Source organism: Tiliqua scincoides, chromosome 4 (assembly GCF_035046505.1).
Source record: "Tiliqua scincoides isolate rTilSci1 chromosome 4, rTilSci1.hap2, whole genome shotgun sequence".
Classification (NCBI taxonomy): domain Eukaryota; kingdom Metazoa; phylum Chordata; class Lepidosauria; order Squamata; family Scincidae; genus Tiliqua; species Tiliqua scincoides.
In genome coordinates, this window is record NC_089824.1 from 189652431 (window position 1) to 189662848 (window position 10418).

The window sequence follows — 10418 nt, forward strand, 5'->3', positions numbered from 1 at the left end:
GGAACAACACTGGCCTACATCACAGAGTTGTTGTAAAAATTACTGACGGTAAAGCATTTATTAGAAAAAAGTACAGGTGTTATTGATGGAAGTTTGGGTTGGCAGATGAGTCACACACAGCACAATCTAATGACAACTCTTATGCTAAGCAGATGACAAAAGAGCTGACCACACAGAAAGCCTAGTAAGTAAGATGGTAGCTTTCAATTACAGCCTATGAACACCACCACCATATTATTCAAATATGATTAGCTAAGACTGCAATCCTACTTGGGATCAAGTACCATTGAATACAGTGGAACTTTCTTACGAATAAATATGACCCGGATTCTGCTATGATGCATAAATACATCATTTTATCATTTCCAAAATTAGAAGTGAGGTACAGTATTTTAACATTTTATTATGTAGCAGTTACATAAAAAAGTCTCCAAATATAATGAACTATATAACTATAGCTTCAGAAATTGATTATATATGCAATGCAAGATGATTCAAACACAGGGTACATTTTTATTACAATTTTGACTAAGCCTTCTTTTATTTCAGTTACATGAATAACACCTTTCAAAAAATAAAGTGGTTTAAAATGAAAACGAATATATATAAATCTACACATGGTTCCTGAAAGCCAACTCTAACTCTCTTCTAAATGTTGTTAGAAGCTTGATAATGTAAGTGATCATAATACAATTTGTAACAAACATTATAAATGTCAAACAGATTAGGTTTGTTTAAAATCAGTAATATTAGTTACTAATAAGCAACATGGGCATTCCCTTTGCACTAAGAGAAAAACTAATCTGCCCAGAAGCTATGAACCCTTGCTTCTTTAAGCTTGTTGCTAAGCCAGAATCCAAGCAACTGCTCAGACTCACACAAGGGACTTCCACCAGATCCTTCAGGAAACAGAAGAGTCCCCCCCCCCAGCCCACATTCACCACATTTCATAGACTGCTTCTTAAATCCTTAACTTCAAAACTAGTTTTCTGTGCAAGGGAGAGGCACAAGGAAGGAAAGTCAATCTGAACCGCCCCCTTGAGCTTATAAAACTAATTTCACAATTAACATCCCTCTCACTAGATATAACTTACATAGCTTAACAAGTCAAGTAGGTTGCATGACTAGGTTTTGGATTATGTTTCCAGGTAGTATAAACACTTCCTATAATGCAGCATACAACAGACAAACTAATGGTTTAATTACAGTAACCAAACAACATACAAATTACTAAGTAGAAAACTCAATTTAAATCAATTCATCCCAATTAAAAAAACCTTTCAGATTCATTTTTATTTAAAGACCATACTGCACGCCTAATCTTAAGAATATAAGAGCCCCACTGGATCAGGCCAAAGGCCCATCTAGTCCAGCTTCCTGTATCTCACAGTGGCCCACCAAATGTCCCAGGGAGCACACAAGACAACAGACACAACTTTAGTCCTGGTGCTCTCCCCTGTATATGGCAATCAGAGGCAGCCTGCCTCTAAAACCAAGAGCTTGCACATACCTACTATGACTTATAACCCGTAATGAACATTTCCTCCAGAAATTTGTCCAATCTCCTCTTAAAGGCATCCAGGCAAGATGCCATCACTACTTCCTGTGGCAAAGAATTCCACAATCTTGCCATTTTGTGATTTAACCTCTGCAAATTGATGGGAAAGTCTGTTCCCGCTTCCATCTTTAGACCAATATGCTTTAAAAGAAAGATGTCAGAATTATAGTAGTTCTACTTTTCCTCCTACAAGTTATGTTACATACATGCCTACGAACTGTGGGTCCATGGCTCAATTTTGGGTTGGTCATGAAACTGACAATTAAACTAGACCAGCCATTTTCAAACACTGTGCCATGGCACACTGGTGTGCTGCGAGTGGTTCACAGGTGTGCCGCAGAAATTCGGGGTAAGGTCACTTATTAGTAGGGCCATTTGGGTAATGTGAGCTCCCCAGCAGCAGAATGGAGTGCCTTGTCAATTGTCAAACACCTGATGGAGTGCCTTGACAATTTTCATGTCACAAGATGAAAAAGGCTGAAAATCACTGGACTAGAGTATGTCTAGACTAGAACAGTGTTTCTCAAACTGTGGGTCGAGACCCACCAGGTGGGTCACAAGCCAATTTCAGGCAGGTCCCCATTCATTTCAATATTTTACTTTTAATATTTTAGACTTGATGCTACCACAGTATGTGACTGCATTTGGGGAAATGTTTCAGATCTGTGCTTTGCAGGTTACTACATATATGCTTTTAACAATGATAGTCAATGGGCCTTACTCCAGGCTAAGTGCGGGTAAGACTGCAGCCTAGGATTGTTAAAAATTTTCCTGCTTGATGACATCACTTCTGGTGGGTCCCAACAGATTCTCATTCTAAAAAGTAGGTCCTGGTGCTAAAAGTTGGAGAACCACTGGACTAGGCAATTAGATTAGACTATATTCATCAAGGTTGAACAATGTGCTACTTGCAGGAAGCCCTATGGCCAAATAACCTTTATAGCCACGGAGGCTTGAGTGGTTGGTTGTTTTTTTTAAGGAGGGTCCCAATGCTTAAAAAGCTTGGAAACCACTGAATTATGACACTGGTTCTTGACTACCCATCCAAATTCTTTTGGATGATTAAACCTTTGCATTTACACACACCCAGCAGTTTTGAACCCCATACGTACAAGAATCTCTCACTAACAGCCCACTCCTATTCCTGTCTACTCAGAAATAAACCCCATTATAGCCAATGGAGCTTACTCCCAGGAAAGCATGGATAGGATTGAAGCCTAGAGCTCACTCCTTTGCTTGTCTACTCAGAAGCAAGTCCCATTATAGTCAATGGAGTTTACTCCCAGGAAAGTGTGGATAGGATTGCAGCCTCAGAGCCCAATGCTATGCTTGTCTACTCAGAAGCAAGTTCCATTACAGCCAGTGGGGCTTACTCCCAGGAAAGTGTGGCTAGGGCTGCAGGGCGCCACAAGGACTGTCCGGGGCTGCTGCCAAAGGCTCGCGTGTACACAGAAGGGAGCGACGCTTGCAACGGGCCTGGCCGCTTTCGACTTCCTCATCTCCCTTCCCCAGTTGTGTAACAGGAGGCAGCCACACTCAACCCCCCCCCCACCACCACACCACACACACACACACCTCCCACTAAGAGTTGAGGCGCCCGCTCTGGCGAACCCAGCTGAGGCGCCCCCGAAGGGACAGGCCCGAGAAGGCCCAGCGCTGAGGAGAGGGGATGGCAGGGCAAGGCAAGCGACCTCCCTCCCTCCGAGCCCGCAGCACCGCCACCCACAAGAGCGGCGTCGGAGAGGCGAGGCGTCACCTGCGCTGCCGGGGTCGGCGCCTCAAGCTCAGGTGCCGGGGCGGCTGCTGCTGCGTCCACCACCGCTGCTGCGCTCGCTGCGGAAGGGCCTGGGCCGTCGGCGGCGGGGGGGGCGAGCAGGAGGAGCCGCGCCTAGGGAAAGGACGGAGGAGGGCGAAGGCCGAGGGATCGGCTCCGGCGGCAACGACTGCTCCCTGAAATGGCGCCCGCCGCGTCCTGCTGCTGCTCGGAGGAGGGTCCGCGTAGTCCGTGTGCGGGGTCGCCGGGCGCTCTTTGCAGGGGCTCTCGCGAGATCTCCCGACACCCACAGTTCAGGTCGCGGCGGCAGATCGACCGCCAACAAAGCACATCACGCGAGAAGAGCGCGCCTGGAGAAAAAATAACCCGTCTAACTAACTTCTCGCGAGAACAACGAGCTGTTTGTGTCGCCTCAGCCCAACAGCGCGCTCTTCTCGAAGCGCCCGGAACTCTCGCGAGAAGTCCCGGCTGGTCAACCGTCGTCACAAGAGAAAAGGTCAAAGTTCAGGCGTGGAGTGCCAGGGAGGCTCTTGCGGGTCACTGTGGAGGGCGAACTGGCAGCCCCATTCTAGGCACGCTTTCCTGGGAGTAAGCCCCATTGACTATAGTAGGACTTCCTTCTGCATAGGCAGGCAGAGCCTTGGGCTGTGAGGCTGCAATCCTGTCCACACTTTCCTGGAAGTAAGCCCCATTGACTCTCGTGGGACTTACTTCTGAGTAGACATGCACAGGATTGGACTCTGTACTTTGAATGGGGTCTTCAACCTTGCCTGTTGAATTGTGTGTGTGTGTGTATTGTTAGTTTTTGTGAAATATTAACATTTTAATAAAATTTTGAGGTTGTTGGCAACCTTCAGTCTCAGAAGACTCTGGTATCGCGCTCTGAATGGTCGTTCTGGAACAGCATCTAGTGTCGCTGAAAAGGCCGATTCGGGAGTGACAATTCCTTCCGCACTGGAAGTGTAGTGTGTCCCTGATCTGACTCCCTGGCTATGGGCCTTCCTTCTTTGCCTCTTTGCCTCAGTCTGTTGGCAAAGTGTCTCTTCAAACTGGGAAAGGCCATGCTGCACAGCCTGCCTCCAAGCCGGACGGTCAGAGGCTAAGGTTTCCCATCTGTTGAGGTTCATTCCTAAGGCTTTCAGATCCCTCTTGCAGATATCCTTGTAGCACAGCTGTGGTCTACCAGTGGGGTGCTTTCCTTGCACAAGTTCTCCATAGAGGAGATCCTTTGGGATCCGACCATCACCCATTCTCATGACATGACCAAGCCAACGCAGGCGTCTGTTTCAGCAGTGTATACACGCTGGGGATTCCAGCTTGTTCCAGGACTGTGTTGTTTGGAACTTTGTCCTGCCAGGTGATGCCGAGGATGCGTTGGAGGCAGCGCGTGTGAAAAGCGTTCAGCTTCTTCTGTTGTGAGCGAAGAGTCCATGACTTGCTGCAGTACAGAAGTGTACTCAAGACACAAACTCTGTAGACCTGGATCTTGGTATGTTCCATCAGCTTCTTGTTGGACCAGACTCTCTTTGTGAGTCTGGAAAATGTGGTAGCTGCTTTACCGATGCGTTTGTTTAGCTCTGTATCCAGAGAAAGAGTGTTGGAGATCGTTGAGCCAAGGTACACAAAGTCATGGACAACCTCCAGCTCGTGCGCAGAGATTGCAGTGCAGGGAGGTGAGTCCACATCCTGAACCATGACCTGTGTTTTCTTCAGGCTGATTGTCAGTCCAAAGTCTTGGCAGGCCTTGCTAAAACAGTTCATGAACTGCTGGAGATCTTTGGCAGAGTGGGCGGTAACAGCTGCAAAGAAGAAGTCATGCAGACATTTCAGCTGGACTTTGGACTTTGCTCTCAGTCTGGAGAGGTTGAAGAGCTTTCCATCTGATCTGGTCCGGAGATAGATGCTTTCTGTTGCAGTTCCAAAGGTATACTTCAGCAGGACAACAAAGAAAATCCCAAACAAAGCCGGCGAAGGAACACCAGCCCTGCTTCACTCTGCTTCAGATATCAAAGGGGTCTGATGTGGAGCCATCAAAGACTACAGTGCCCTTCATGTCCTTGTGGAAAGACCTGATGATGCTGAGGAGCCTGGGTGGATATCCGATCTTGGGGAGAATCTTGAAGAGGCTGTCCCTGCTGACCAGGTTGAAAGCCTTCATGAGATCTATGAAGGCTATAAAGAGTTGCTGTCATTGTTCTCTGCATTTCTCCTGCAGCTGTCTAAGGGAGAATACCATATCGGTGGTGGACCTGTTGGCTCGGAATCCGCACTGCGATTCTGGGTAGACGCTCTCTGCAAGTACCTGGAGCCTCTTCAGTGCAACTCGGGTAAACAGCTTTCCTACAACGCTAAGGAGAGAGATGCCGAAGTAGTTATTGCAGTCACCTCTGTCGCCTTTGTTCTTGTACAGCGTGACAATGTTTGCATCCCTCATGTCCTGTGGTACTATACCTTCTCTCCACCGTTAATAAAATAATATTTTGATATTAAGATTTTAATATGATAAGTTTTTGAGTTAATATTTTAATAAACTGCAAAGTAACATTTTAATAACTTCAAGTTACTATTTTAATAAAATATAAAAGTATTCATTATAATTAAATTAGAGATTAACCTGCTGAATTTAAGATGAATGTATGACAGAAGCTGCTTGAGACATACAAAGTTATGCAGGGGATGGATAGAGTGGGCAGGGGGATGTTCTTTTCCCTCTCACACAACACCAGAACTGGGGGACATCCACTAAAATTGAGTGCTGGGAAAGTTAGGACAGACCAAAGAAAATATTTCTTTACCCAGCCTGTGGGTAAAGGGTCATTCGCCTGTGGAATTCCTTGCCACAGGATGTGGTGATAGCTTCTGGCCTGGATGCTTTTAAAAGGGGATTGGACAGATTTCTGGAGGAAAAGTTCATCACAGGTTACAAGCCGCAATGTGTAATGTGCAACCTGCTGATTTTAGAAGCAGGCTACCTCAGAACGCCAAGCACAAGGGAGGGCAGGATGCAGGTCTCTTGTCTTGTGTGCTCCCCGAGGCACCTGGTGGGCCACTTTGAGATGCAGGAGGCTGAACTAGATGGTCCTTTCGCCTGATCCAGTGGGGCTCTTCTTAAGGTTCTTATGGCTTGTTCATCTTTCTTGCATCTTCAGTGGTCTTCAGTATCATCCAAATCATGTCTTGTCATTTTTGATATGTACAAAACCTATTTTCCTTTCCTGAAAAAGTCCAGGGACATCTTTTGTCCAGGAAGAATTTGGGAAAGGAAAAAAGAGGTGCTTTCTCCTTTCTCCCTCAAATCTGTGGGCTTCATAGGAGGTGGCAGCAGCAAAGAGGCAATGCGAGCATCTACCGAAAAGTCCAGAAATGGGAAATTACCCCTCTTTTTCTTCTCCAGGTATTTTAGGCATTTCCTGTAAGCTACCATGGACATTTTCACACTGAAGAGCATAACATAAATTTATTAAATAACGCAATATATGAAATTCATTACCACATGTTATGATGACTACTGGCTCATATAACATTTTAAAATTCACAGTCCATTAATGGCAACTATAGCACAATACTATGCATGCTTACTGTATTCAGTGAGGTTTACAATCCAATATAATAGGATTGTAGCCTTGGTCATAGTAGCTAAATGGAAGCTGACTGTACACAGGTAATATGCACTGAATACTATATTCAGGAGACAAAAATGGGGTGGGGGGATCTCAAGTTTCCAAGAAACACCTGACTGCTGGAATAATAATACTGAACTTGATTAACTTTTTGTCATCATCTAGCAGAGCTTTCCTTATGTCCACTTTAGATGATGTGCAGAGAAACCCATGGGATCAGAAAAAGACAAAAACAGAAAGACGAATCCCACTTGGGGTGAAAACAAAATAATAAGGGAGGGATTTGGGAGATAGAGGTGCAGAGAAAAAGATAAGAGAGGGTATTATGAACCAGAATGAGAACAAGGGAGGGTTACGTTGCCTGATAGCTCATTTTTTATTTTAAGTCATGCAAGGAACACACTGTGTACACCTTCCAGCACAGCATAGCCTAGGCCAGTAACATGATGCTGTTCCAGGACTGATAGCAAGAGATGTCAGATCCACAGGCCCAGAAGAAGGCTACATTTTTGATTATCAGAGCAATCATCCAACCCACCCCATCAAGCCAGCTTAGATGGAGCCTTGCCTGCTCCAAAAGTTCAGTGAGTAACCACACCTTGCTGATGCAGCAAATTTGATTCTGTGACCAAAGCCACCTCCCTAGTGCTTCCAAACGGGGAAAATATGGTACTGTGTTAACTAAACAAAAGGATCAACAACCCTAGCTGTCCTCATCAACTTCATGGCTAAATTCAATCAAGAAGGCAAGTTAGGGCACAATCCTAACCAACTTCCCAGCACTGGTGTAGCTGTGCCAGCGGGGCACGTGCTGTGTCCTGCAGTTGGGGGGCAGTTAGGGAGGCCTCCTCAAGGTATGTTTGTTCCCTTACCTTGAAGTTGCATTGACCTTATGTCAGTGCGGGAAAATGGATTAGGACTGCACCCTTAATGAACGAACAAACCTCCTGAGTAAGCTTCCATATCCTCAGCCAGGTGCAAAGACAAATGTAGCACCCATCAAAGGCCATTAACTAACAAAGAAGAGTCTCTTCATAGTTTCATGTCAAAAATAATCCCACAGGATTCTATGGGGGAAAAGCATATAAAAACTGAGGTTGCTAGATCCTTGTATCTTCACTCTTCAGTCTTTCATTGCCTTGTTGTTGGTCTGTCATGCATTAGATCTGTTGGTGCTGCATGAAGCTACCCTCATTCCAGCCATAAACCAAGGACCACCATGCCAAGCAAGCATCCAGGATCTTTACAGACTTTCTCTCTGCTTCTCTTCATGAGCACAACCAAAGTAGCAGTACAAGTACAGACTGATAGCCAACCTTGTGGAACACCTCACACTTCTTGTCTATGGGAAAGCAGCTCGGGCATTCTTGTCATGCTCCCCCCTCCCAACTAAGGCTAAAGCCTATGTTTTGGGACTAACTTCTAAGCCAGGGGTGCCCAAAGTTTTTGGCAGGAGGGCCACATCATCTCTCTGACACTGCTTCGGGGGCCGAGGAAATAAAGAATTAATTTACATTTAAAATTTGAATAAATTTACATAAGTTTACATAAATGAATATATTAAAGATGAACTTATATGAATGAATGAAGGTCTTGCAATAGCTCAAGGCCCATAAAAGGCCTTGCACAAAGCAAGGATGGCCTTTCCTTTGCTGCCACTACTGCATCACAGACATGAAACAGCAAGCAGTGGAGGAAGCCCTCATCCCACAGCTCACGCAAAGAGGTCAAACAGTTGCCTTCACACTGAGAGCAGTTGTGTCGGGCCAGTGCGGGCTGCAACAAATCTCTGGAGGGCCAGAGCCTCATTGGAGACTGGGGCCTCCCTGAGGGCCACATTGAGAGGCATCGAGGGCCACATGTGGCCCCAGGGCCTGGGTTTGGACACCCCTGTTCTAAGCCCTCTTCCTACCTGTTCTCTTAATCAGGAGATTTGCTCCGTCATGGCACCCTTGCCCCATGCTATAACACTCAATCCAGTGGATGCAAATGGATTTACTTGGTCTTTGGCACAGCCTTGGAAAAGGTCCACAAACTCCCCACAGTCTTGCATTGTCTGTCTCATGTGCAGTCAAACTGATGGGATGCTTAGTGTTTGTATTTTCCTCCTTTGTGAGTGCTGTATGTTTGTGAGGGAATTCATTCTATTTTTAAACCCCAGCAGGGTCTTTTCTAGTGGCTGTCTGTTGGTGTTCTTTTGCATCTTTTTAGTGTGAGCCCTTTTGGGACAGGAAGCCATTAGTTATTTGTTTTTCTCTGTAAACCACTTTGTGAACTTTTTGTTGAAAAGTGATATATAAATACTGTTAACAACAACAATAATAAACTGTTTTAGTGGAGATCTAAGATGAGTATTAAGTCTTTCTCCCAGTCTCTTTCCTAACTACCACTCCAGCTACTCAGACCTGTAGGAAGCCCAAGGTGGGTCCCATTTCACTCATAGTGTGGGTTAGAAGTGTTTATCAGGTGTTAGGTACGTATTAGCTCCTCCACCTCAATTGGAGGAGTCATTCAATAATGGGTATTGATACAGCAATTAAAGTAACCATGATCTGCCAAGGGATTCACCCCTTGCCTGGAGCCCCAGCATTTTACAAACATTTCAAGTTGTTTTCCAGAATAAGTAGTTGTAGATATACTGTGTAATGAAATAATAATGATGATAATATTTATACAGCACCTAAAAAACCACAAACTTAGCATTGTACAAAATATTTAAAATGAGAGAAAATTGTGAAAAAGGGCAACCAAAATGATTAGTGGGTTGGGCATCTCCCTTATGAGGAAAGGCTGTAGCATTTGTGGCCTTCAGTCTAGAAAGAAGGCACCTGAGGGGGAACATGATTGAAGGTGAGCCATGATGGCCATGTGCATCCTCTTGGTTTTAGAGATAGCCTATCTCTGAATGCAGATGCAAGGGAGTGGCAACATGATACAGATATCTTGATGTCTTGTGTGCTCTCTGAGGCATCTGGTGGACTACTCAGAGATAAAGGAAGCTGGACTAGATGTGCCCTTGGAATGAACCAGCAAGACTCTCATGTTCTTGCCTACAAGCTTCCAATCTAAAAAGACAGAGAAAGGTGCCATTTGAAATAATTTAATTTAACTTTTAAATAGCAGCTTCAGGGGTAATTTGTGGGGGGGGGGGGGATAGCACAGAAATAAAGCCTTGAACATCCCTACTCCTGCATCATGAATCTGATCCAGATCGAGGCTTTACTACTGTGTAGTAGACTTAGGGCCCAATCCTATCCAGTTTTCCAGCACCGGTGCAGCCGCAAGGCAGCCCCAAAGTAAGGGAAAAAATGTTCCCATACTTCAAGGGGGCCTCTGTGACTGCTGCCCCACCACAAGATGCAATGAATGCCCCACTGGCACAGTTACACTGACACTGGAAAATTGGATAGGCATTCAGTCCAAGTTTCCAGCACCAGTGCAGTTGCAATGCAGCCCAGAGGTAAGG

General features: G+C 45.4%; 1 protein-coding gene across 3 annotated transcripts in view; it reads right to left on the reverse strand.

The window, feature by feature from the left end:
- Positions 1-3597, reverse strand: part of RBM39 (RNA binding motif protein 39) — a 35237-nt gene extending 31640 nt beyond the window's left edge. For all 3 annotated transcript variants that reach the window (XM_066622791.1, XM_066622789.1, XM_066622790.1), the window contains exon 1: positions 3315-3597. The gene's annotated coding sequence lies outside the window, so the exon portion shown is untranslated. The remainder of the gene's footprint in view (positions 1-3314) is intronic.
- Positions 3598-10418: the final 6821 nt, after the last annotated feature.